This window comes from Myodes glareolus, chromosome 18 (genome assembly GCF_982192425.1).
Source record: "Myodes glareolus chromosome 18, mMyoGla1.1, whole genome shotgun sequence".
NCBI classification, from domain to species: domain Eukaryota; kingdom Metazoa; phylum Chordata; class Mammalia; order Rodentia; family Cricetidae; genus Myodes; species Myodes glareolus.
The window spans coordinates 71054778-71070032 of NC_142043.1; the positions used below are offsets into that span (position 1 = coordinate 71054778).

The 15255-nt window shown below is 46.1% G+C and overlaps 1 pseudogene; it reads right to left on the minus strand.

Moving 5' to 3' along the window:
- Positions 1-6354: 6354 nt before the first annotated feature.
- LOC146895015 (sprouty-related, EVH1 domain-containing protein 1-like) lies at positions 6355-8388 on the minus strand (annotated as a pseudogene).
- Positions 8389-15255: the final 6867 nt, after the last annotated feature.

Sequence of the window (15255 nt, forward strand, 5' to 3'; positions counted from 1 at the left end):
ATCACTGCTAGTGACCTTTTAAATAGGCCAATCCAATAAATTGGAAAACAACCTTCAGTTCCCCCCCCCCTTGTGTCTGTGGCTTTTTGCTTTAAAAGATGGACTGTAACAGCTATCGGACGTCCTTCATATCCAGAACCTGAAGGGCCCTGTCATGACAGAATAAAAATCCTCTTGCTTTGCATCAATTGTGGTTATGAAAATGGTGTCTGGAGCAACTCCTTCCTGATGTTTGGATTTCTAGTCCAACATTTTAACTAATTTCTCCTTTAAGAATTTCCCACTGTCTTACCAAATCTGCTGACAATGTTGATGAAGATGTGAGGCTTATTGCTGCTGTGTAGAACAGTAAAAGCCTGACTCTATTTCAAGGCATCTACGTAGTTTGGCAGCAACTCAAGAAGGGGATTCATGGAGAGCCTGCCATTAGAGCAGAAAGTAAATCCTAGCCGGTAGGGCACCGACGCTGCTCACAAATAGTTCCTGAATATGCCTGTGACTGTAAATTCACAGGAAAATGACTTTTTCATGAATTTGTACCCCAAACACTGGGCAGCCGATGTAGCACCAATGTTAAGAACTCAGAGATAGATATTGGGATTCAGGCTGAAGATCTGAATAGCAAAACAGCCAAGCCACTGGAGAGAGTTTACCAAAGCTCAGACTAAGGGGCCATCCTGCAATGCTCTCCACCAACCTCAGTATCCACGCTCCAGTCAGGTCCTGTCTCTTCCCCTTTATATTCCTGTCTCTGCTGAGCCATATCACTCCTGTCTCCACCTCCCCAGGGCTGGGATTAAAGGCAGGAGCCACCACCCCCTGGATCTGTTTCTGAATCAATCTTGTGTAGCCCAGGGTACACGTGTAGCCATGAATTCACAGAGATCTGTCTGCCCCGTGTCTGAAGTCCTGAGATTAAAGGTGTGTGCCATCGCTGCCTTGCCTTTAGTGGCTTAGCTTTGCCCTCTCATCTTCAAGCAGGCTTTATTTATTAAAACACAAACACTGTGCCACTATACAAAGCTTCTGTTATTTTCATTTTTTATTTTAAAATGTATTAAAAGAAGAACCACACCCAGGTCCAAGACAATAAGTTCTCTGAACCACTGCACCAACTCTCCAGTTCCTACATATTAATTTTTTAAATAATTATCTTATTGTGTGTTGGTAGAAGAAGCATTTTGTCTGAGAAACAACAATTCTTAAAATCAAATCATAGCATGAGGAGTGGGTCTTCTTACACACATGTTTTCCCACCTCTTTTTCTTGTCCATTTTGTTAGAGGATAACTGGACTTTTCTGCCTCCTTCTTCATTTAACCATCATTTTGGTATATTTGGAGAAATATCCAACCTCACAGTCATACATAGAAGCCATTATGTCTAACATTTTCAGATTGTTGTGAATACTCAGATTTTCTATGACAATAAAATAATACTTTTAAGCTTCTATGAGTATTTATTTATGCATGCAAGGTTTTTTTTTTTGCCTGTGGTGATGTGCACTGAATGGCTCAATTGCTGACCACAACTGCCAGCTCCCCTTGTCAACATCTGCCAGATTTGGAACCCTTCTGCCCAAAGGGAGTTCTATTAACCTGGCAGAGCACTGGTGTGAGCACAGTTTGAATTGGAAAGTGTGTAAAGGAAAAGAATAAAAGCCCAGCAGCGTTGTTGGCTCTTGTTTCCAGGGATGCATGCAGTCCCTCAGAAGCTTCCTAATCTACTGCCTGATGAGTTTTATAAAAATTTGTTCTTTATTTCTATGTATTTGGGTGTTTTGCCTGCTTGCACATCTGTGCATCACGTACTTGCTGTATCCAAGGAGTTCAGGTCCCCTGAACTAGAGTTACAGACGGTTGTTAGCCTTCTGTGGATACTGGGAATCAAACTCAGATCCTCTGAAGAGAAGCCAAGTGCTCTCAACCACTGGACCCTCTCTCTTTCCAGTCCCAGGTGACTACACTCACACTGTGTGTGCTAATGGACTTTACGTCAGCTCGAAACACGAACTACAGTCATCGGAAAGGAGGGAATCTCAGCTGAGAAAATGCCTCAGTGAGATCCACCTGTAAGGCATTTTCTCAATTAGCAATCAAGGGGAGGACTTAGCCCATTGTGGGTGATTCCATCCCTGGGCTGGTGGTCCTGAGTTCTATGAGAAAGTAGACTAAGCAAGGTATGAGGACCAGATGAGTAAGCAGCATTCCTCCCGACCTCTGCATCAGCTCCTGTCAGGTCCCTGCCCTGTGTGAGTTCCTGTCCTGACTTCCTCCCCATCTGGCTTTGTGGTCCTGGTGTTTTGTTGCAGCAATAGAAACCCTGACTGAGACCTGAGCCAACTCAACCAGCCATCAGATGCTATTCTGCTTTACTTTCTTTGCTGCGGCAAACACTGTGACCAAAAACATCGTGGAGTGGAAAGGGCTTATTTGACTTTGAGGTTACAGCCTGGCCTTGGAGCTGGAGACAGAAACTGAAGCCGAGACCGTAAGACATGCTCACTGGCTGGCTCTCCCTGGCTTCCTCTGCAAGCTTCTTTCTGTCCACCCCAGGTGCCCCCGCCTAAGGGTGCCGTGTCCACAGTGAGCTGGGCCATCCTACGTCAATCTGTGCAGCACCCACTGCTCTGGTCCTAGAACCCTGGCGGGGCAGTGAGGGAATGAGGAAAGGACAGACACACACGCGATGAAGCTGGGATGTGGGGGTTTCTCTAATGCTACTGACACCTCCACAACCTGGAACCCCCACGTTTATAGGTACAGTGGAGGAAGGGGTTGGCCAGTATGGGTACGAGGTCCCTACAGGTGAGCCGTCTCAGGCTATGAACATCCAGGAGCAGGAAGTCAGAATTGGTAATCTTAGCACACGGTGACCCATAGTTCATAGAGTTGTGCTTGGGCTCCCAAGGAGAGCTTTGCTGTCTCTAGAGCCAGACCTGTGTTGGTAATGCCCTTGATGGTGTCCCATGGGCCATCTGATCTTGGAATCCTCCACTGACCATGGCCGTGTAAAACACACATTCACTCACTCAGGACTTCCTCTGCTCCCTACAAACCAGCAATCAAGAAAATGACCACAAACATAGACTAAGGCCAATCTGATGGAGACAATTCCTCAGATGAGGCTCACTCTGCCCAGGGGTCCACACGGACAAGATTCGCCACCACAGGAAGCAAACCTTCATGTGTAGTTGGTTGTGTGCTGTCAGCATCTTTACCCACAACAGATGCTGTCTGGATTATTTTTTGAGAATTTTATTTTATATCTGTGAGTACTTTGTATGTATGTCTGTGCACATGTGCAGTGCCCTTGGAGGCCAGAAGAGGGCGGCAGATCCCTGGAACTGCAGTTACAGATGATGTGAGCTGCCAGGTAGGTGCTGAGAACCAAACCTGTGTTCACTGTAACAGCAGCAGGTGCTCTTGACCATTGAACCACATCTCCAGCCAGTCATTAAAAGCAAACATTGTCAAACATGAGAGACAGCCTGTAATAAAACAACTACATCAGCTGTAGGAGAAACTGGTCTCTGAATCCAGAGTCAGACCCTCTATACTTGGGAGGTGAGGGGTCAACACATGGTCCTAGACAACAGGAAGTGCAGGCTTCCCCCAGCCACAACTGGACCTGATGGCCTTTCTCAGCTCTAACTCAGCACAACTTTGCCTTTTCCTTTCTTTTCCTCCCTTCTGGCACCAGACAGCATCCTTAGCAGCTTGTCCTCTGGGATCTCCCTTTCCCTACAGCCGCACCCCCTGCAGATCCTGCAGACTCCATCCCTGAGCCTGCCTGCTTTCTTGGACTCTCAAGACTTCTCCCTTTCTCTTCTCCAGCTCCCTCCTCCCAGTAGCTCTGAGATTTACAGCTTCACTGCCTTGTTCTTTTTCTCTGAAGTTCCGATACTATGATCCTTCAGCATCAAAGGAAAAAAGGGATAAAAAAAGGCTAGCTCAAGCCATCTTTATTCATACTAAAAAACAAATATACTTTTCCCACCCGCAACATTAATCTGAGGCAGAAACAAGTGGTTTTTTTTCCTTCCAACTTTTACATCAAAATCACTCTTAAACCAAAACAGTGCTCAGTATTTTGTTATCTTGGCTACATATTGAGCCACGCACATCCTGTGCACACGAAGTTAAAAGGTGATAAACGTAGGCACATATTCTACCAGACTTTCAAAGAAGACCTGACACCAACACTGCTCAAATTATTCCACAAGATAGAAACAGAAGGACAGGGTTCAATTCATCTTCTGAGGCCATAGTTACCCTGATACCCAAACCACATAAACACTCAACCAAGAAAGATAATTACAGTCCAGTTTACCCTGTGAGCATTGGTGCAAAAATACTCAACAAAATACTCACAAACCAAATCCAAGATCACATCAAAAAGATCACCCACCATGATAAGGTAGGCTTCACCACAGAGATGCAGGAATGATCAATATATGAAAGTCAGCCAATGTACACTGTCCTATAAAAAAACTGAAAGAAAAAAATGGACATGATTATTTCATTAGATGCAGAAAAAAACTTTTGAAATAATCCAACATCCCTTTATGATAAAAGGCTTGGAGAGATCAGGGATACAAGGATATACTTAAACATAATCAAAGCAATTCACAGGAAGCCTAGAATCAGCAGGAAATAAAATGTAGAGAAACTCCAAGCAATTCCACTAAAATCAGGAACAAGACAAGGCTGTCTGCTCTCTCCATACTTTTCCAATATAGTACTTGAAGTTGTAGCTAGAGAAATAAGACAACTGGAGGAGATCAAGGGGGCACAATTGGGAAAGTAAGAAGTCAACAAATGATTTTCCTACACATTCCCCTTATGCTACCCTCTGAGTTGCCCCACACTGATCACCTATTTAAACAGCGCTCTCAGGGCTGGAGGGATGACTGCGACACCGGGAGCAAGTTCTGCTCCTGCCCAGAACCAAGTCCAGTTCCTAGCACCCACACCCAGTGGCTCTGACCCCCAGGACCCCTGTGTGAATCTGACCAAACCCACAAGGATGCTACACATCCCCTGTGCTGGATCCCGTGAGAAATGTCCCCGTAGGTTTTGGTGGTGAACTGTGTTCCCTACTTGGTAGTGATCTGTAGGGAGGTGGAGGTGTAAGACAGGTGGCCTTCCTGCAGGAAGTATGCTATTGGGGGAGGACTGTGAGAGGAAAAACTCACACCTGCTTCCACTGTGCTCTCTCTACTTCCTGTTTGCCACTGAGGTTCCCTTCTTGGTCTTCAAACATCTCTGCTAAGGGTCCTTGAGCTCCTGATTCAAAGCCACAAACCTAGAAGGAAAAACTGCAGGGCCCAGATCCCAGAATAGGAGATAAGGAAATCTCCATCTATGGGCCCCCAGAAACTTCTCTTTAGAACAGCTGTTAATTTTACATCGATGAGCGTTTTTCTTGACTGTGTATTTGCACCATGTAGCTCTGTGGTGTTCACAGAGGCAGTGGGTGTCATGGAAGCAGAGCTGTGGGTGGTTATTAGCCATGATGTGGGCGCTGGGATCTGAACCTGCATCCCCAGTAAGCACAGCAAGTGCTCTCAACCATCTCTCCAGTCCTGGACCATGGTAGTTTGTGTGTGTGTGTGCGAGTGTGTGTGTGAGTGTGTGTGAGTGTGTGCGTGCGTGTGTATGTGTGTGTGAGTGTGTGTGCGTGTGTGTGCGTGCGTGTGTATGAGTGTGTGAGTGTGTGAGTGTGTGAGCGTGTGTGCGTGTGAGTGTGTGCGTGTGTATGCGTGTGTGCGTGTGTGTGAGTATGTGTGTGTGCGTGCGAGTGTGTGTGAGTGTGTGTGTGAGTGTGTGTGCGTGTGTGTGTGAGTGTTTGTGTGTGTGTGAGTGTGTGAGTATGTGTGTGTGCATGTGTGTGTCTGTGTGTGTGAGTGTGTGTGCATGTGTGTGTGCGTGCGAGTGTGTGTGTGTGAGTGTGTGTGAGTGTGGGAGTATGCATGTGTGTGAGTGTGTGTGTGAGTGTGTGTGTGTGTGTGTGTGAATGTGTGTGTGTTAGGTTTTTTAAAGAGTATTTTAAAGACTTTAGACTTCCAGAATGTACAGACAGTAACTCAATATAAACTGCAGCAAAGAACGAACATATGAGGACGAACATATCAAATCTTTCACATGGATACAAACGTTAGTAACTAGATGAGTTAAATACTCAAAATACATGGAACGTGGTGGTAGATATATGCACATCTGCCACAGAACTAGGAAGGGTAGGAAAAGTTGAATATGTCAGAGTTTGTACCTTACATTTAGGTAAATATAAACATTTGTTATTTATACATAAAACTCCATTCAGAAAACAACTAATACGTGATTTAGTTGCACTTGTTTTATCTCTTTTAATTTCCAAATATTAACGTTTCTGTACTGAAACCTGTTCCTTAGTGCACGATTTAGTTAATGTCCTCAAAATTCAAATCTTTAAAAAGTCCTGTCACCTAGTGCATAAATATAAAAACGCCAAAATTAATCCCTGTTAATTGGATCATATTCTATGCTGACCTTTTGTAGTCAATAACCAGAAATGACTTTCTGCTGCCAACGATCTATGATCTGCCCCAGAACATGCCACGCACTCAGGGCAACATCAGGCCCGGCTGGCATCTGTAGGTCACAAGAACTGGTGAGCTCTGCTTCCTCCACGCACGGCCCCAACGAACCAGGCAAGATTCCATACTGCTTGTCAACAGCTTCCACAAATCCAAGTCAGCTAACTCCTGGAGATGAAGGTTTTCAGCTCCTGCTGGTTCTGGTCTGCTTCACCCAGCAGCCTTCTGTTTGCCACCACAGCACCCACATGCCTCACCGCAGCGATGGCACATTCTCAGGGCGTCATAGCAGCACATCCATGGTACAGTAAAGGACAGCACTACCAGGGCTAACCATCTTAGGGAGAACTTGTCATCCCTAGTGTCACATGAACAAGGATCAGAAGAGTCTCCCTCTGAGTCTGACACACAAGGACACAGCCTGCTCTCTGCACAGAGCATGCAACTAACTCCATACATGCATCTTTTAACAGGATCTGGAGCATCCTGGCATTTCCCCTGCTGTTGTCTTCATGGTTAAACCTTTCCTGGCAGTACAGGCAGCGAGAACGTTCCCCATCCTCTTTTCTTCGTTTTGACTTAAATTTTAACGAGCGAGGCTGTGTCTTAAATATCACAGTGAAGCCGCAGGGCGATCGGTAATGAAAAGTCCCCAGACTATCTTAATACCAAATATACAGCTTTAATAAACAGAAGTAAGACTTACACCAGCTTACACCAGAATCCAAAGATCTGTCTGGATGCAGGAGCCAGGCTAGAGAGCTAGCAGGAGCCTGCTTGCCAGGTTTATAGGCAAGCTTTAGCCTAAGGGCAACACGCCCCCAAAACAGAATGTGATTGGCTGAACTCCCCTATCACCACAGAGTCTTTCAGGGCACTTAACTTAGTTTCATTTCCACAGTGGTAGAGATAGTCTGATTTTTACTGTCTTGTTTGGAAAATGGAATGTTGGAGTCAGTATCATCTCTCTCCAAGTTGTTTCCCCATGTCCAGATGTCTGTTGTCTGCATACCACATATTAAGATATCTCAAGGATTTATTCTGACAATCTTATCCTCAGCTTGAAAGCTGACATGTCTGATTGACATCAAAGGGACCCTATTATGGGAGTTTCGTCTCCCCCACTCCTTAGATAATTGAGGCTGTACATATTCCACACTTTGGCTCTGAATGTCTAGGCCTTGCTGACTGAATGGTATCTGGCTGCCTTGGCTTTGCAAATAGACTCTTCTGGCATTCAGATCTTCAAAGGGTAGAGGTCTTATGTCTGAGCTTCTGTAAGGCTCACTGGTAACAATTGTCTCTTTCTGGAAAAGGTGATCTTTCACTAGGGAACGGGAGGTGTCCTATTCAGTGGTTTGTAAATCGTCTTCTCCTCCTTCAGCCTCATTTTTTTTTTTTTTTTGATGCTGGAGACCCTTGAGAAATATCCCCTATAGCTCTTCGAATGCCTCGATCTAAAACCCTGACCTCAGCAGGACTCTGAAAGGTAAGGCCGAATTCTTGTCGTCGATCCAGGGGTGAAATGAAGGAGTGACCTTATAAATGAGGTCTTTTTTAAGCACACATTTCAAACCCACCAATTTGTCCCTGAGACTCTGTCCAGGGATAAAGAAGTGTGCACAGCCATTTCCTTCCTGAGGGTGGACTCTGGAGACAAGGGCGCTGCTCAGTTGCTTGAGTCATCTCTGGTCATCACCACAGCTCGCACTCGTGCATAACTGTTATCGTTGTCAGAAGTCGCCATCTCCTTGCTCTTTCCCTCACCGTGATCCGCACAGGAGATGGAGGAGCAACAGCAGGCTGGGGAGCAGCCTCAGCAGCAGCACTGAGGGGCGGCGGGCCGGCTGGCCCTGGGGGAACTCACCATGGTGGGCGCCTCACCAGAAGCTGTGCTCCGGGCCGGCGGCTGGGGCACCCCGCAGCGGGGGAGGCGGCAGCAAGCATGGCCTTGGGGACCCCAGCGGTTCGCTGCACCAAGGCCAGGTGCAATGCCAAGTAGGCGCAGGCAGCGGTAGGCGGCTGAGGGGGTGCTGATCTCTGGGGCCAATGACAGGAGGCCAACGGGGGCCACGGGAGAGATGGCCAAGGTGCTGCGCACCATCTCCAGCCTGGCTGCTGGCTGCCCTCAGAGCTCACTCAGATGCCCTCCAGCTGAGGGTGGCAGGTAGGGCGCAAAGTGGTCATCTGAGTGGAGGGAACAATGTCTAGCAGGGCGAGCAGGGTCTAGAAAAGCACAGCTCCGCGGGCCCGCTCCTCTTTTTTTTTTTTCCCAATAAAAATATGCAATCTTGGACAGAATAGAGATCTAACAGGACAGATCCGAATCGAGACCCTGTGGATCCCTCCTCTCTGAACATCCTACAGCCCGGGTTAGATTCTGAAAGATGGAAAAGAAGAAGATAGGGAGGGGCCTAGAAGGAGCCCAAAACAGAATGAGATGGACACCAATCACAGGAACAAGAGCAGGCCAAGCCCTCCACAGACACTAAAAAGACAACAAATAAACAGGGAAGAGCAGGTGAAGAGCCATGGCCAGATCAGAGACCAGGATGAATTGTCATAGCTGCCCTAGAGGCTCATAACCCTGGGGACAGGACAAGGCTCCAGTCACCCCAGTGTCCCTGTGATCACAGAGCTCAGCTTGTAGTTCCAGTGGTGAAGAGAACAGAGCCAGGTGGGGACAGAGCTGAGGAGGGAGCCTGTCACAGCCATCAGTGGCCTGAGTCCACCTGGGCACAGCCCTGTTCTCACTCAGCTCCCAGAGCCCCATCCTGTCCCACCAGACGCACACAGCACATGGATTCTGGGAGGTAAGTGTCTCAGTCCTTTAATTAATTTATCCACCAAACCGCCTGTCAGATCAAGGACATGAACAATCACATTCAGATCCTTATGTTCAGTGGGGAAGTCAGGGGCTGCAGCTCAGGGCAGCATGGAGGAGACAGGATGGAGATGTCCCCTCCTTGTGGGGATCCACACGTGTTTGAGATCCGCCATTACAAGATGGTGCTGAGAAGCGTGGTAAACAAGATAAGCAATTCTATTTCTGGCGCGAGTCTTGCCTTAGTTTGCCTAGCAACAGCTTTGCACCAATCCTAGCCTGACTAGTGTCCTGTTAGGGGGGAACATCTTTTCAGCCTGCATATAAGCAGCCACTCCTCCCAGCTCGGGGCCTCTCACTTCCAGCTCTCCCTCAACCAAGCAGGCTTCATTAAAAGCGTGATCAGAGAAGAATCCTCGTGTGGGTGGTCTTTCTTCCCCTGCTGGTCAGGGAGCGCGCCACAGCTGGTGCCGAAACCCGGGACCACAGCTGGTGCCAGAAACCCGGACGCGGGACTGAGCATCTAGCCGACACCTGTGAGGGGCCGAAGAGGATTCAGAACTCTACACGCGAAGCGGACGACGTCGGTAAGTCCTCTCAGGTATGTTGGTGCTCTGTTTGTTATTCTGCTAACCCTTGTGGTCTATTTTTGTTGTTTTTGGCTGCGGTGTGATGAACCTGGAAAGGAGTGTCTTTGTTGGGTAAATCGAGAGTAAGTCCGCTGTAGATAAAGCGGCTTTCGACTGATGCCAAAAACCTTGTAAATAAGTATGGGCCACAGTCATAGTAATGAGTTAGGAGTCTGTGATTTCACCAGTCCAATACAGAGTCTGTTGAAACAAAGGGGTTTAAAGATCTCTACGAGTACAATTCAGGCCATCGTCAAGGACATAGATAAGACTGCACCGTGGTTTGCCGTCTCTGGCGATCTCACCCTCAACTGTTGGGAGAAACTAGGCAGAGACCTTGAGGAAAATGATCAATTAGGCAGAGGAACGCTCCCCTTGTGGAGATTGGTACATTCGTGCCTTAAGGAAGGGAAAAATATAGAAGTAATTAAGCAAGGACGCAGGGTACTATCAGAACACCAGGACAGTTTATCAGAAGCAGAATCAAAAGGAGAGGATCAAAATATGCGCAAAAATAAAAGAGAAAGGAAAAAGGCTAGCCAAAAGGAAAAAAAGGAGAGGGAAGAAAAGAACCCTCATAAAGAAACAAAAAAAGATAATATTAAGAAAAAGCCTCCAGCTCCCTTATATCCGGTGCTGGAAGAATTTGCCTCCCTCGAGATAACGGACTCAGAGGAGGAGGATGAATTAACTGAGCAAGAAGAGGAGGATTTGGAGGAGGCAGCTGCAAGTTATGAGGAGGAGAGGTATGATCCGCCAGTAAGGGGCAGACGAGTCAAATTAGGAACGGGGCTAATGGCGCCTTCGGCTCCGTATTCTGAGCCGGCTCCACCCCCTTATTGCCCTCCTCAGAATAAATGCCATTTTATTGGTGGGAGAACCTGGTCCCGCCTTGCGGCTGCTTTTCCAGTATTTCAAGATCCTCAAACAAATACCAGATATCATGAGCCCATTCCTTATAAGCAGCTCAAAGATTTGGTAGAAGCATCAAAGACATATGGAGCAAATGCCAGCTATACACTCACACTCTTAAGCAGGTTAGCCAATCAGGCTATGACTCCTTCAGATTGGTGGGAAGTCACTAGAGCTTGCCTTTCCACAGGACAATATTTGGATTATAGATCAATGGTTACTGATGCGGCTCATGGGCAAGCTCGAGTTAACGCTTTAATTTTAATAAATAAAAAATTTAAATTTAAATAAATTTAAACCAAAATTATTTATAAATAAATAAATAAATTAAATAAATTATAAATTATAATTAAATTAAATTATTTTATAATTTTATAATTAAATTAAATTATAATTAAATTAAAATTAAATAAATAAATTATAAATAAATAAATAAATAAAATAAATTTAATTTAAATTAAATAAATTTAAATTAAATAAATTATTTAATAAATAAATAATCAGCAGCCCGCGTGGAATGCCGATATGCTATTAGGACAGGGACAATGGGTGGCTAATCAGATGGCCTACCCATTGCAAGTGTATACACAAATAAATGAGATCTTTCAAAAGGCTTGGAAGACTTTGCCCAATAGAGGAGAGGTCTCTGGAAATTTAACAAAAATTATACAAGGACCCAATGAGCCATTCTCAGACTTTGTGGCGAGAATGCTTAAAGCTACAGGAAAGATTTTTGGAGATGTGGAGCAGGGCATGCCTCTAGTTCAACAGCTAGTGTATGAACAAGCTACCAAAGAATGCAGAAGAGCCATTACTCCATGGAAAGGGAAAGGCTTAGAAGCTTGGTTAAAAGCTTGTAGAGAAATTGGTGGACCATTGACTAATGCAGGCTTAGCTGCTGCAGTAGTGGCTGCCACTCATAGGCAAGGAAACAATGCAGGAAATTGCTTTACATGTGGATAAAATTTTGCTGGAAAAACAGCAACAGACAGACATGCTCTGTTTGAAAGCAATTCCATCTAATTCTAAGGCCTGCTTTAATGGCATAGGCAAACAAGATTTGCTCTTTGGAACAGAGACCTACAGATCTCTAAGTTCAAAACCAGCCTACTTCCAGTACTGATTGTGCTGAATTTTTACACTGAGATTTTTAATACTCTTAAATATTAATTTGGGAGGAGAGTTTTGTTTATGTTTTTCTAGGAATGCTGACATACATCTGGGTGCCAGCAAGACCGACAAGAGAAATAAAGAAGAAAGATGACCCAGTGGATGCTGAGTGTCCTGCTGTGGAAGATTCATGCGGAGACAGCAGAGATGACCTTCAACCTCTTATCTCTTACTCTATTTTGCCTTTTCCTTCCTTAAGAATGGGTGGGAACAGAGATATTCTTGGCATGCTGTGTATTCCAAAGCTATATCAGCCTTATTAAGTGGAAATTGGTCCCGAGAACTTGAACAGCTTCAAGCTAATTTTACGCTTAAGATACACATGCTTAACCAGACAGAAGTAGAAGTTGTTACATTGGGGCAGTTTTCTGATTGGTTAGTGGCTACATTCACCTATTTTAAAGAGTGGGTTGGAGTTGGCATGTTCGGCATGATAATTTTTGCAGGTCTGATACTTGTTTTGTTCCTGCTCTGTAGGATGCTGCATGTTAGGAAACGGGAGAAGGTTGCAATTGCTTGAGCTTTGGCAGCTTTTGAAGCCGGCCAGTCCCCCCAAGCATGGATCAGCATTTTTCAAGACCTCTAATCCAGTGCCCTTGCACCTGGAGGCCTTGTTGCCATTGCACCCAGAGGGACTGGATGACCGGTTGGCACCGGTCAGAGGCTACCACGGATAGCTTGCACCTGAGAGTGCACTGATCAGATCCTATCAGAGGGATATGATGCTGAGCATATAGGTCGCCCTCGATGTTACCCTATCCCTGGAAAAGGAGTGGCAACATTTTTCAGGGCAGCATCCACTATCCCCAGCTATGACCGGTACATTTTCATACGATTTAAAACAAAAGGGGGAAGTGTGGGGATCCACACGTGTTTGAGATCCGCCATTACAAGATGGCGCTGAGAAGCGTGGTAAACAAGATAAGCAATTCTATTTTTGGCGCGAGTCTTGCCTTAGTTTGCCTAGCAACAGCTTTGCACCAATCCTAGCCTGACTAGTGTCCTGTTAGGGGGGAACATCTTTTCAGCCTGCATATAAGCAGCCACTCCTCCCAGCTCGGGGCCCCTCACTTCCAGCTCTCCCTCAACCAAGCAGGCTTCATTAAAAGCGTGATCAGAGAAGAATCCTCGTGTCGGTGGTCTTTCTTCCCCTGCTGGTCAGGGGGCGCCACACCTCCTGTCTGCTGGAACAGGAAGGTTGGCTATGGAAGGGAACAGGGCAAGGTGGGGACAGAGTTCTGGTGTTTTTCTGCCTGGGGGCACACAAGTGCAGGACTCAAAGGGAAGCCATGGGGTCAGTAAGTCCTAAGCATTTTTTATCTGAGGAGGTTGGGAAAAAACAGTCACACTCTCTCCTGAGGATTTCCCTCCTTATTCTTCTGTGTCCCATATTCTCTCTTTTAAATCTGTATCCAGGAAGTCCCTCTGTCTCTCCAGATGTTTTCCTTCTCTTTCTACCTCTCCTGATGTTCTCCATCTAATTCTCTCTCATAGTTGATGTTTTCCTTCTACCTCTCTCACTCTTTATTATTTTATTGTTTTGGTTTTTTGAGACATTGTATCTCTGTGTAACAGCCCTAGCTGTCCTGGAAGTCGCTCTGTAGAACAGTCTGACCTCAAACTGACAGAGATCCACCTGCCTCTACCTCCTGAGTGCTGGGGGTGAAGGCCTGTGCCACCACACAGGGTAAACTCTCTCTTCTTCATTTTTCCTTCTAACACATCTTAACTCTTTTCAATTCTATCTCTATTCTTTCCCTTACAGCTTATATACCTAAGCAAAATCTTTCAGGCAATATACAAATTACAATGTTTTCGCCTCAAAATTAGTATCAAAACACCTGATCTAACCTGAAGCTATACTAAGGCTTTTTTTTTCAGCAATGATGCACTCTGACACCTGGAACACATTTCCTAACATTAGGATTAAAAGAATTTAAACTTGCTGGGCTACTGGGACTCAGTGGAGGTTCTTAATCATTAACCTAAGCCACAGTCTATGTGGCTCAGCAATAGAAGCTCCTGTGTTCCAGCTGCGACACTTCCTTGTTTATATTTTATCATCAAACATTATTATCAGGCAGACAGCACAGCTTAGGAAGGAATCACCTTCATGATAGTCCACAGGTAATCCTGCCTGGTAGAGCGGGATGCTCCCATGAGATAAACACACCACACTACAGGCAGTGGGGATCTCCCCACACCCATTCTCACCATGCCACACACCAGAGAAAGATGGCAGCTGCAAACCTGCGAAGGCACAGCAGAACCGGAAAGACATTCTGGAGCCTGTGGTCCTGGCCCCTTGCTTATCCAGAGAATCAGCTTCAGGGAGTTTGCTCCTGGTGGGCAGACATCCTGAACTTCAATTGCCACCTGCTGCTCCTCTGACAGGGCCACCAGCCCTGGTGTGCAGGGGTGAGGTGGGCTCCTCAGTTCTTCACATTGAGGCCATAGGATTCCAGGAAACATTAGACACTGTTGCCTAAAGAGAGCTGAGGGGCTCTGGATGTCACAGGAGGGGCCTGAATACATCTTCTGTCACTGCATCGGGGCAGGCAGCCGTCTTCACGCTACAGAACAAGAATCATGAACAATCACTGTGAAAACAATGTCTCAACAAACCACCGCTCACTCAAAGGTGATTTGAGAGTCCCTAAAACCCAATCATGTCCACTTTGCCCCTCCCCAAGTCAGGTCCAAGAATGTCACTTTACAATCCAGGAGAGACATATCAGATACTATGTAGGCACTACTCTTGCTTAGGGTAACAATAAAATACATTCATAACAAGGAACAACCAAGTGCCCCAGAATATTGTACTGGAGGAGGTATGGATTGTCAGAGCTCCCACTATCTCCTGCTTCACCCCCAGGGCCTCAGGGATAACCCTTTTCCCCCCACACTTACCTGGAGCCAGAACATATTTCCCTCCTTTTCCGCCTGTGAGAAGAAAAACTGTGAGAGACCAGGGAAGTCCCCGACCCTAGGAAGTTTCCAGAACTGATATCAGATCCAGGGTAGAGACAGCAGCAATGAGGGTGTGGATGTGTTTCCCATTAATGAGACAGAGATTCTTCTTAAAGGAGCAGAGAGAACTCAGACCCTGCCCTTTCCTACCTGTGTTTCTCCTCCTCTTCC